This window comes from Rousettus aegyptiacus, unplaced genomic scaffold, assembly GCF_014176215.1.
Source record: "Rousettus aegyptiacus isolate mRouAeg1 unplaced genomic scaffold, mRouAeg1.p scaffold_m13_p_9, whole genome shotgun sequence".
Lineage (NCBI taxonomy): Eukaryota > Metazoa > Chordata > Mammalia > Chiroptera > Pteropodidae > Rousettus > Rousettus aegyptiacus.
The window spans coordinates 65,284,746-65,292,976 of record NW_023416312.1 but is presented as its reverse complement, the minus strand read 5'-3'; the positions used below and the strand labels follow the sequence as shown (position 1 = coordinate 65,292,976).

The following is an 8,231-nucleotide window of genomic DNA, read 5'->3' as shown; positions in this document are numbered from 1 at the left end:
CCCATTGCCAGAATGTATAGGTATGAGAACCAAGGAGTGGACTTAGAAGTAGCCCTTCTTACTAAAACATCTAATAACTAATGTTCTCTTCCTATATCCTCAAGCTTGGATTTGGTGTTTGAGGTGTTAGTGCCTGCTTGAGGGAGGAATGTTTGGTCATGTTTCCAATGAATAGGAAGTTAAGATATTACCTGGTCATTTCGGACACACCATACTACTAAATCAAAAAGCAGAAAAGGGAACAGGGCATTGGCTAGAGTTACTAATCCCAGTTACCAGGGGGAAAAATGGGTTGCTGCTACACAATGAAGAAAAGGAGAACTATTTTTGGAACTCAGGTGATTTACTGAGTTGTTATTATACTCTTTTGCCTAATTATACTGGTCAAATGGAAACTGGGAAAATCCAATAATATAGATAACACCACAAAGAATTCATATACTATAGATATGTTTGTTTTTCCCACAAGTTTAAGGACTCTATCTAGCCTGGATGCTGGTGATAGAAGAAGGTAGCTTTGATTATTACTTTATGCAAAGTAAAAGGTTTGCTTAAGAGGTTGTAGAAGCTGTAATTTATGTTACCTTTTTTAAACCCCATTTTAATCCTTATTACCTTATGTGAAGAGAACTAGTGATGACTGTTACTTTAGGTTTCAGCTGTAAATGTGACTGAATTCAGATCATCTGGTGATCACATAGTAGCTGGTGGGATTTTGCGTGACCCTGTGCCTGTGCAACAACTCTTAACCTAGATGAAAGAGTGGACACCGAGGAGCATACAGAGTGGACTGTGTTAGATATCTTTCAATTGCTTCTCCAAATTCACTTCTCTATTTTTTCTCACCCTGCTCTTCTCCCTTGGGGGATGACCTTTACAGATTCCATCAATAGGCTCTTTGTCCTTTAGTTAGTTTTAGTTAGGTTTGTCCATTGGAACCCTATGGCAAGATTTCAGAAAAGAGATAGGAGATAAACTATTTATTACCTCCAGCTCTTTCTTTGTAGGGCTATATAGAATTGGTTATGTCCATCTACCAAAGGTCACAATTCTTTTAAGAGGTGTCCTTCTACATGAATCTTTTTGGGTTCTTATAAACACTTCCTTCTCTCATTTATTCTAGCTTCGGGGTTTTAACAATGCCAGAATATAGTGCTGTCCCTTGTGGTGTTGCTACACTATTCTCACTAACCTTCCTTGAATTTTTGTATTTTGCACATGCACCTCTTTCCTACGGGTACCCTAATATGTCCCTCTCCCTTGTTTCTTTCCTTCTTGTCTTGTGAATTTTCTCCTCCAATTTCCTTAATTGTAGGTATTTACTAGGATTTCAACTGTTAACTCTAAGCATTTGGCACCCAAATCTATAGCATACCGTCATTCAGGCCTAAATCTCAAAATTATATTTAACTCCCAACCCTTTCCCTTCCCACCTCTACTGTTATCAAATAAGTTGCTATTATGTCTATTCTACCTCTTAAATATTTCTTTCATCCACTCTCTCCTCTTTTGTTTCCTGGTTACTATACTATACAGCATGGTGATGAAGGGCATGGGTACTGGCCTCAATCAGACCTGGGTTTGAATTCTATTTTTGCCACCCATTTGGATAAGTTCATTCTCTCATTCAATGAATAGTTATTAAACGTCGACTGTGTGCTGGGTACTGTTCTAGGCTCTGAGGATTCAGTAGTGAATAAGACTAAGTACCTACCTTCATGAACCTTATATTCCAGTGGGTGACGGACAGATTATAAATATGGACAAAACAATAAATTAGGCAATTTTGGATTGTCCCTTGATGAAAACAAAAGGCAATGAGAAATAAGTACCATGGGAGGAGGAAATCTTAGATAAAGTCATAAAGGAAGTTGGCTAGAGAATAAAAGAGTGTCCTAGACCAAGTCTGGGGCTTGCTAAGATTTGCAGGTTGAAAAAATACAGTAAGTCCTCATTCAATGTAGTCAATATGTTCTTGGAAACTGTGACTTTAAGTGAAATGACGTATAATGAAACCAATTTTACCATAGGCTAATTGATATAAACAAGAGTTAAGTTTCCACGATGTATCACCAAACATCACCAAAGTTCTAAATAAAGACCCTAGACACTCCTAATATTAAACATTGAAATGAATGTGAGCTATACATACATTTAAAAAAGATGAATAAAAACAAGATAATTATTTACAGCTCATTGATTGCAGTTCAGGTTCATGGGTGGCAGGAGCGTATCTGGGCAGCTCAGGGCACAAGGTGTGACCCAACCCCTCCAAAAATGCCCTTTTATCATAGGGTGCATTGATATACCCACACTCACTCAGGTTGGGACAATGTGGATCAGTTCACCTAACATGCAAATCTTTGACATGTGGGAGGAAACTGGAGTACCCAGAGACAACCCACACTGACATGGGTACAACATGCACACTCCACACAAACAGTAGCCCCAGATAGAAATCCATTATTTTTTACATCAACATTATAAAGAAATAATATTGAATGAAATGACATTATTTGAGGACCTGCTGTAATAGCAAATGTATCTATGGCCTTTACTGAGTGCCAGGTACTGTCTCAAGTGCATTACATACAGTAATTTATTCAACTCTTGCCAGAACCCTAGGAGGTATCATTTTGATTTTTATCATCATTTTATTACTGAAGAAACTGAGGCACAGAGAGATACCACATAACTTGCCCAAGGTTATATAGAAAGCAAATGGTAAAACTGGGATTTGGACTTAGGCAGTCTTGCTTTGGAATCCATGTTCTTGACTTTCTTTAAGAATATTGCCCTCCAAGAAGAGAGGAGAAAAAGTCAGCAAAAGAGACTGAGAAGTAAGATTACTTCCATGACCTTCAGTTTTCTCATCTGTAAAAAGAAAATAAAAATAGTGTGTGCTTCACAGGGCTGTTGTGAAGATAAAAGTCTTATAATGCTTGAAAAGTACATATCACAGTGCCTGTCAAGTAGTAGCCACTTAATAGACAGTAGCTACAGTTACTACTTTTTAGACTATTGTAATACTTTCCTAACTGTTCTGATTCCTCTCTCTCCAGCTGCACCACCCCCTGCCTTGAACCCAAACAAGACAACCAGCTCACATATTCCAATTTACCTCTATGTAGTGGTGCCATTGTGATTTTGCATAGTACTTACCAGTTTAAAATTCTTCAATGGTTCCCAATTGCCTACAGCAGGGGTAGATCAACATTTTATGTAAAAGGTCATATAGTGAATATTGTTAGGCTTCGTTGGCCATATGTTCTCTGTTGCTACTACTCATTCTTGTCATTGTATAGCAAAAGCATTCATAGAAAATACATTTAAAATGATCATGGATGCATTTCAATAAAACTCTACTTAGAAAATAAACCATGGGGGAAGGCATGATTTGGCCTGTAGGCCATAGTTTGTCAACCCCTGGACTATAAGATTAAGTTTTGTATTCTGGACCCTACCTTCTTCTCACAACCTTGCCTCCAATTGTTTTCATATGTTGCTTTGCAAACTGGCACCCAGAAGAGTGCAAGGGGAGACCAAAGAAAGGGGCAGGCCACTCCAGAATGGTAAGTGGTAGGTTTAACAAGCAAGGAAACTTACTTTAAGGCTTGACCTGAGCAGATGCAGAGGAGTAGATTTCTGCACACACAAACTGTAATCTTAAAAGTTTATATAGAGGCTTTAACTAGTTCGGCCATGTACATTATACAGATGGTCTTGTATTGGCTGAAAAATGAGTGCTAGAAATTTATTACTCACAAGAAAATTACTGCTTGGCTGTGTCCATGGGAACATGGCTATGTCCATGAGAACATAGGCTGTCACCCATAGGAACATAACATTCTAAACTAGCTTTCTGCTTCTGTAATCCTGCTTATGCACCTGACCTGTGAGTTGACAGGTAATGAATAGAAGAAAGATAGCCCTTTGTGTTTAGACAGAATGAAGAATGGGATTTTGGCCTTAAAACCCCTGTACCTCTTCATTTCGGGGCTTCTTAATTTGGGGTCTGTGTACCCCTGGCAGACCCAGCTGGCTGAATAAATAGTGTTTCTTATAACTCACTCGCTGAGTTCTGCTGATCTGTGTGTCTTTCGGGGGCTGGCGGCCACAACATTTGGAGGCCCCAGCAAGATCTCAGGGAGGGGCCCTGAGATCTAAGACCGGACCGGCCTCCAAAGCAATTGCTGTCCCTGTTACAGATTCAAAGGGGTGGCCAACCTGAGACGTTCCAGGGCCCTTGAATGCTGTGATGGGGTTAATGCAGTTGTCAAGGACACAACTTTTAGGACACACTCTTTGTTCCTGGTCCCGACAGGAATCTGGAATCTCTGAGGCCTCAGTGTCTGGATAAAAGGTACCTTCCTGGTTCTGTTGACTGGTCATTGGGGGTCCATGGAGAGACTAGACGCAGTCATATCTCCCGGACCATGGCCAGGCTGTGGGATGCCACTTCCTGTGCCCTGTTGGTGGGTTTTGTTTATTGTCTCTGGTCCTGTCTAGGTTGTAGGTGGCAGATTTCTCTGGGTCCACCTGCACCTCAGTAATTGTTCTTGTCTGAGTGTCAGTTTTGCGTTGTCTGTTTTGTGTTTTCTGCACAAGCGATGGGAGGAAGCCTGAGTTCACAGAAGATACCCTTGGGGTGTCTCCTGCGACATTTCAAAAAGGGGTTTGTAGAGGGAGCTGACTATGACATAAAGTTTTCTCCAGGCAGACTAAGGACATTGTATAAAGTTGAGTGGCTGTCTTTTGATGTAAACTGGCCTCTGGAGGGCTCTTTTGACAAGGGTTTGGTGAGGAATGTTTGGAAGGTTGTCACGGGAGACCCAGGACATCCTGGTCAGTTTCCCTACATTGATCAATGGTTAAACCTCGTTCAGAATCCCCCTCCTTGGCTCCGCCGGTGTGTCCTTTCTCTGGGGGAGAAGGCTGTAGTTGTGGGCACCCCGAAACATGCAGCAACTAAATCTCCAAGACAGCCCAGTCCCTCAGTCCTCCAATCTTCATTGGAGGACAGTGACCTTCCTCCACCCTATAATCCAAGACAACAGAGGCCAAATAGCATCGCCTTACTTTCTTGGATGGCCAGCAGGTAACCCCCACGGGCCCCCAGCTCCTGCTCTGGGTGGGGCATCAGCCGATAGATACCACCACCACAGTCATCCTCCCCTTGGGAGAAGCACCACCCCAGGGGCAGCACACTGACAGGCCCTTTATGGTTTACATGCCTTTATCGACTAGTGACCTGTACAACTGGAAGGCACAAAATCCGCCTTTCTCTGAGAAACCCCAGGCATTAATGGGACTCACTGAAAGACAGACTCACTGCCCAACCTGGGACAATTGCCAACAGCTTTTACTTACCCCCTTGACCTCAGAAGAACGTGGATGCATTCGAACTGAAACACAAAAGATACCTGTGGGAGGGAGGAGAGTTGAGGAAGCAGGGGAACAGATTGAAGAGAAATTTCCCTCCACCCGCCCAGCACAATTCTCAAGCAGGGAGAATGGCATTAGATCGGCACCACCAGATTCTAATTGGGGGAATTAGGATGGCTGCTCACCAGCCAACTAACCTTTCTAAGGTAACAGAAGTTATACAGGGAGGGACCTCAGGAATCCCCTGGAGTGTCTCTTGAATGAGGCATACCAGGTATACACGCCCATTGATCCTGAGGCCCATGACAACCAGCAGGAAATTACTATAGCCTTTGCTACTCAGGCAGCCCTTAATAACTGAAAAATTAGAAGGTTTTGCAGGGATGAATATGTCCCAACTTGCTGAGATAGCCCAGAAGGTGTTCAACAACAGGGAGGCACCGGATGGCCCCAAAGGTATGGCTAAAATCCAAAGCTACTGTCATCAACCCAGCCAATCTGTTGCCAAACTCAGACCCCAAGACCCCCGTTCATGACTGCACAGATTTCACAGATGCTGTGTATCCCTCGCGGCCAGACCTCAAAGACTCTCCTCTGCCTGAGGCCGATGAAGTTTTGTTCATGGACGGGAGCAGCTTCGTACAAGAAGGAAGGAGGTATGCTGGCGCAGGGATCGTAACTCTAACTGACACTACCTGGTCACAAGCTCTTCCCCATAGGACTTCTTCTCAAGAGGCAGAACTCATCGCCTTCACTGAGGCACTAAGATGGGAAAAGGATAAGGCAGTCACAATATACACTAACAGCTGATACGCCTTTGCTACTGCACAAGTACACGGAGCCATCTACAAGGAAAGAGGGCTTCTGACTTCAGCTAAAAAGGACATTAAGAACAAAGAAGAGATCTTAGCCTTACTTGGAGCCATATGGATGCCTAAGGGTCTGGCTATTGTTCTTTGTAAAGGGCATCAAAGAGGAAATAGTCCTGAGGCTGAGAGAAACTGTGGAGTAGATGCAGAGGCAAGAGCAGCAGCCACAAGGCCAGTGGGGCCCCCACCACATCTACTGTTGTCCCTTACCCAGAACTGCCTCTGTTTCAAAATAAGGGAGCCACTAGGAACCAACAGGGTTGACGGACGACCCCAGATGAAAAAATTGGGCTCTCACGGGCCCTTGGAAGGACTCTCCTCCACCAACTACACCAGACCACACACCTAGGGCAGACTAAGATGCTCCAGAAGGGAGAAGAACCGCAGAGGAGATTGCCTCATGATGCCCGGCTTGTGTCCAAGTTAATCCAAAGATGAGGAATATAGAAGAACCTAGGCATAGAGAAAGAAATAACTTATCCGGGAGACTGCTTGGAAGTTGATTTCACTGAGGTAACCCTGACTGTGGGGGGCTACAAATATTTACTTGTTTTTACAGACACCTTTTCAGGATGGGTAGAGGCCTTCCCTACCATGAAAGAGACTGCCTTAGTAGTTACTAAGAAACTACTACAAGAAATACTCCCTTGATTTGGTCTCCTCAGAACTTTAGGGTCAGATGATGGGCCAGCCTTCATAGCAAAGGTATTACGACAATTGGCTAGATACCTAAATGCAATAGAAACTCCACTGCGCCTACTGGCCCCAATGTTCGGGCCAAGTAGAGCAAATAAATCAGACCCTAAAAGAAATATTAGTCAAATTAAAATTAGAAACTGGTGAGACCTGGGTAGAACTTCTACTTTTGTTCTCCAAGCAAGCGTACTCTGTATATTAATGGATTCACCCCATTTGAAATTTTCTTTGGAAAACTCCCACCTGTAGTACCTAGAATAGAAGATGAGAATAAAGGCAGAACTGCATAACCTTGTCTTGAGTCTTTACAGGCCCTTCAAAGTGCACAGAAAAAAATTTGGTCCTGGGTTCATTCTGTCCACTCAGCCCCGGGGACAGACCTCCCCATCAGTTTCAGACTGGGGACTCTGTGTGAATCCAGAAGTTCACTTCCAAAGGACTAGAACCCAAATGGAAAGGACCCTTCACTGTCTACCTGATGATGCCCACTGCAGTTAAAGTAGATGGCATCCCATAATAGATTCATCACTCCCCTGTGAAGGCAGCATGAGAGTGGACAGCTCAAGAATATGGGCCCTTAAAAATAAGACTCAAGATTACATAAGTATAACCCTCTATTTCTTCCTCTTTTCCTCTTTAGTCCAAGCATTTGACCAGCTACAACCAGAACCAGAAAGATAGGACAAGATTGCTGGTTGTGCCTTAACCCCAAAACCCCGTTATGATGTCAGGGTAGGAACTCCCTAACCTTAACTGACCTCAGCAGGCTAGAATTTCGGGTTGATTCACTAGCCGAAGTAGTCATTTAGAATAAAAGAGGTTTAAATTTATTATTCTTAGAATAAGATGGATTATGTATGGCTCTAGGTAAAACCTGTTGCTTCTATGCCAACGACTCGAGAGTAATTAGAGAAAGCTTACGACTAGTACAGAAAAATTTAGATGCCAGAGAAAGACAGAGACAGGAATTAAATAACTAGTTTCATAAGATGTTCAATTGGTCACCATGGCTAACGACCCTTTTATCTGCTGTAGCTAGACCTGTAATCATCCTCCTCCTCTTGTTAACTTTTGGCCCATGTTTCCTTAATTTCTTGTTTACATATATAAAAAAGAGAGTTAATTCTATTAGACTTTTAGTATTACAGAATAGGGGCTATGAACAAATTCCACATAAAGAATCAAAGATTTGATTGTCTGCTAAGGCCAGTGGAGAATGTATTGGCTGAAAAATGACTGCTAGAAATTTATTACTTGCAGGAAAATTACTGCTTGGCTGTG

General features: G+C 42.7%; 1 protein-coding gene across 5 annotated transcripts in view; it reads left to right on the top strand.

Moving 5' to 3' along the window:
- The first annotated feature begins 4,042 nt into the window (after positions 1–4,042).
- GUCY2F (guanylate cyclase 2F, retinal) overlaps positions 4,043–8,231 on the top strand; it is a 106,713-nt gene continuing 102,524 nt past the window's right edge. For all 5 annotated transcript variants that reach the window (XR_001598911.2, XM_016160414.2, XM_016160409.2 and 2 more), the window contains exon 1: positions 4,043–4,363. The gene's annotated coding sequence lies outside the window, so the exon portion shown is untranslated. The remainder of the gene's footprint in view (positions 4,364–8,231) is intronic.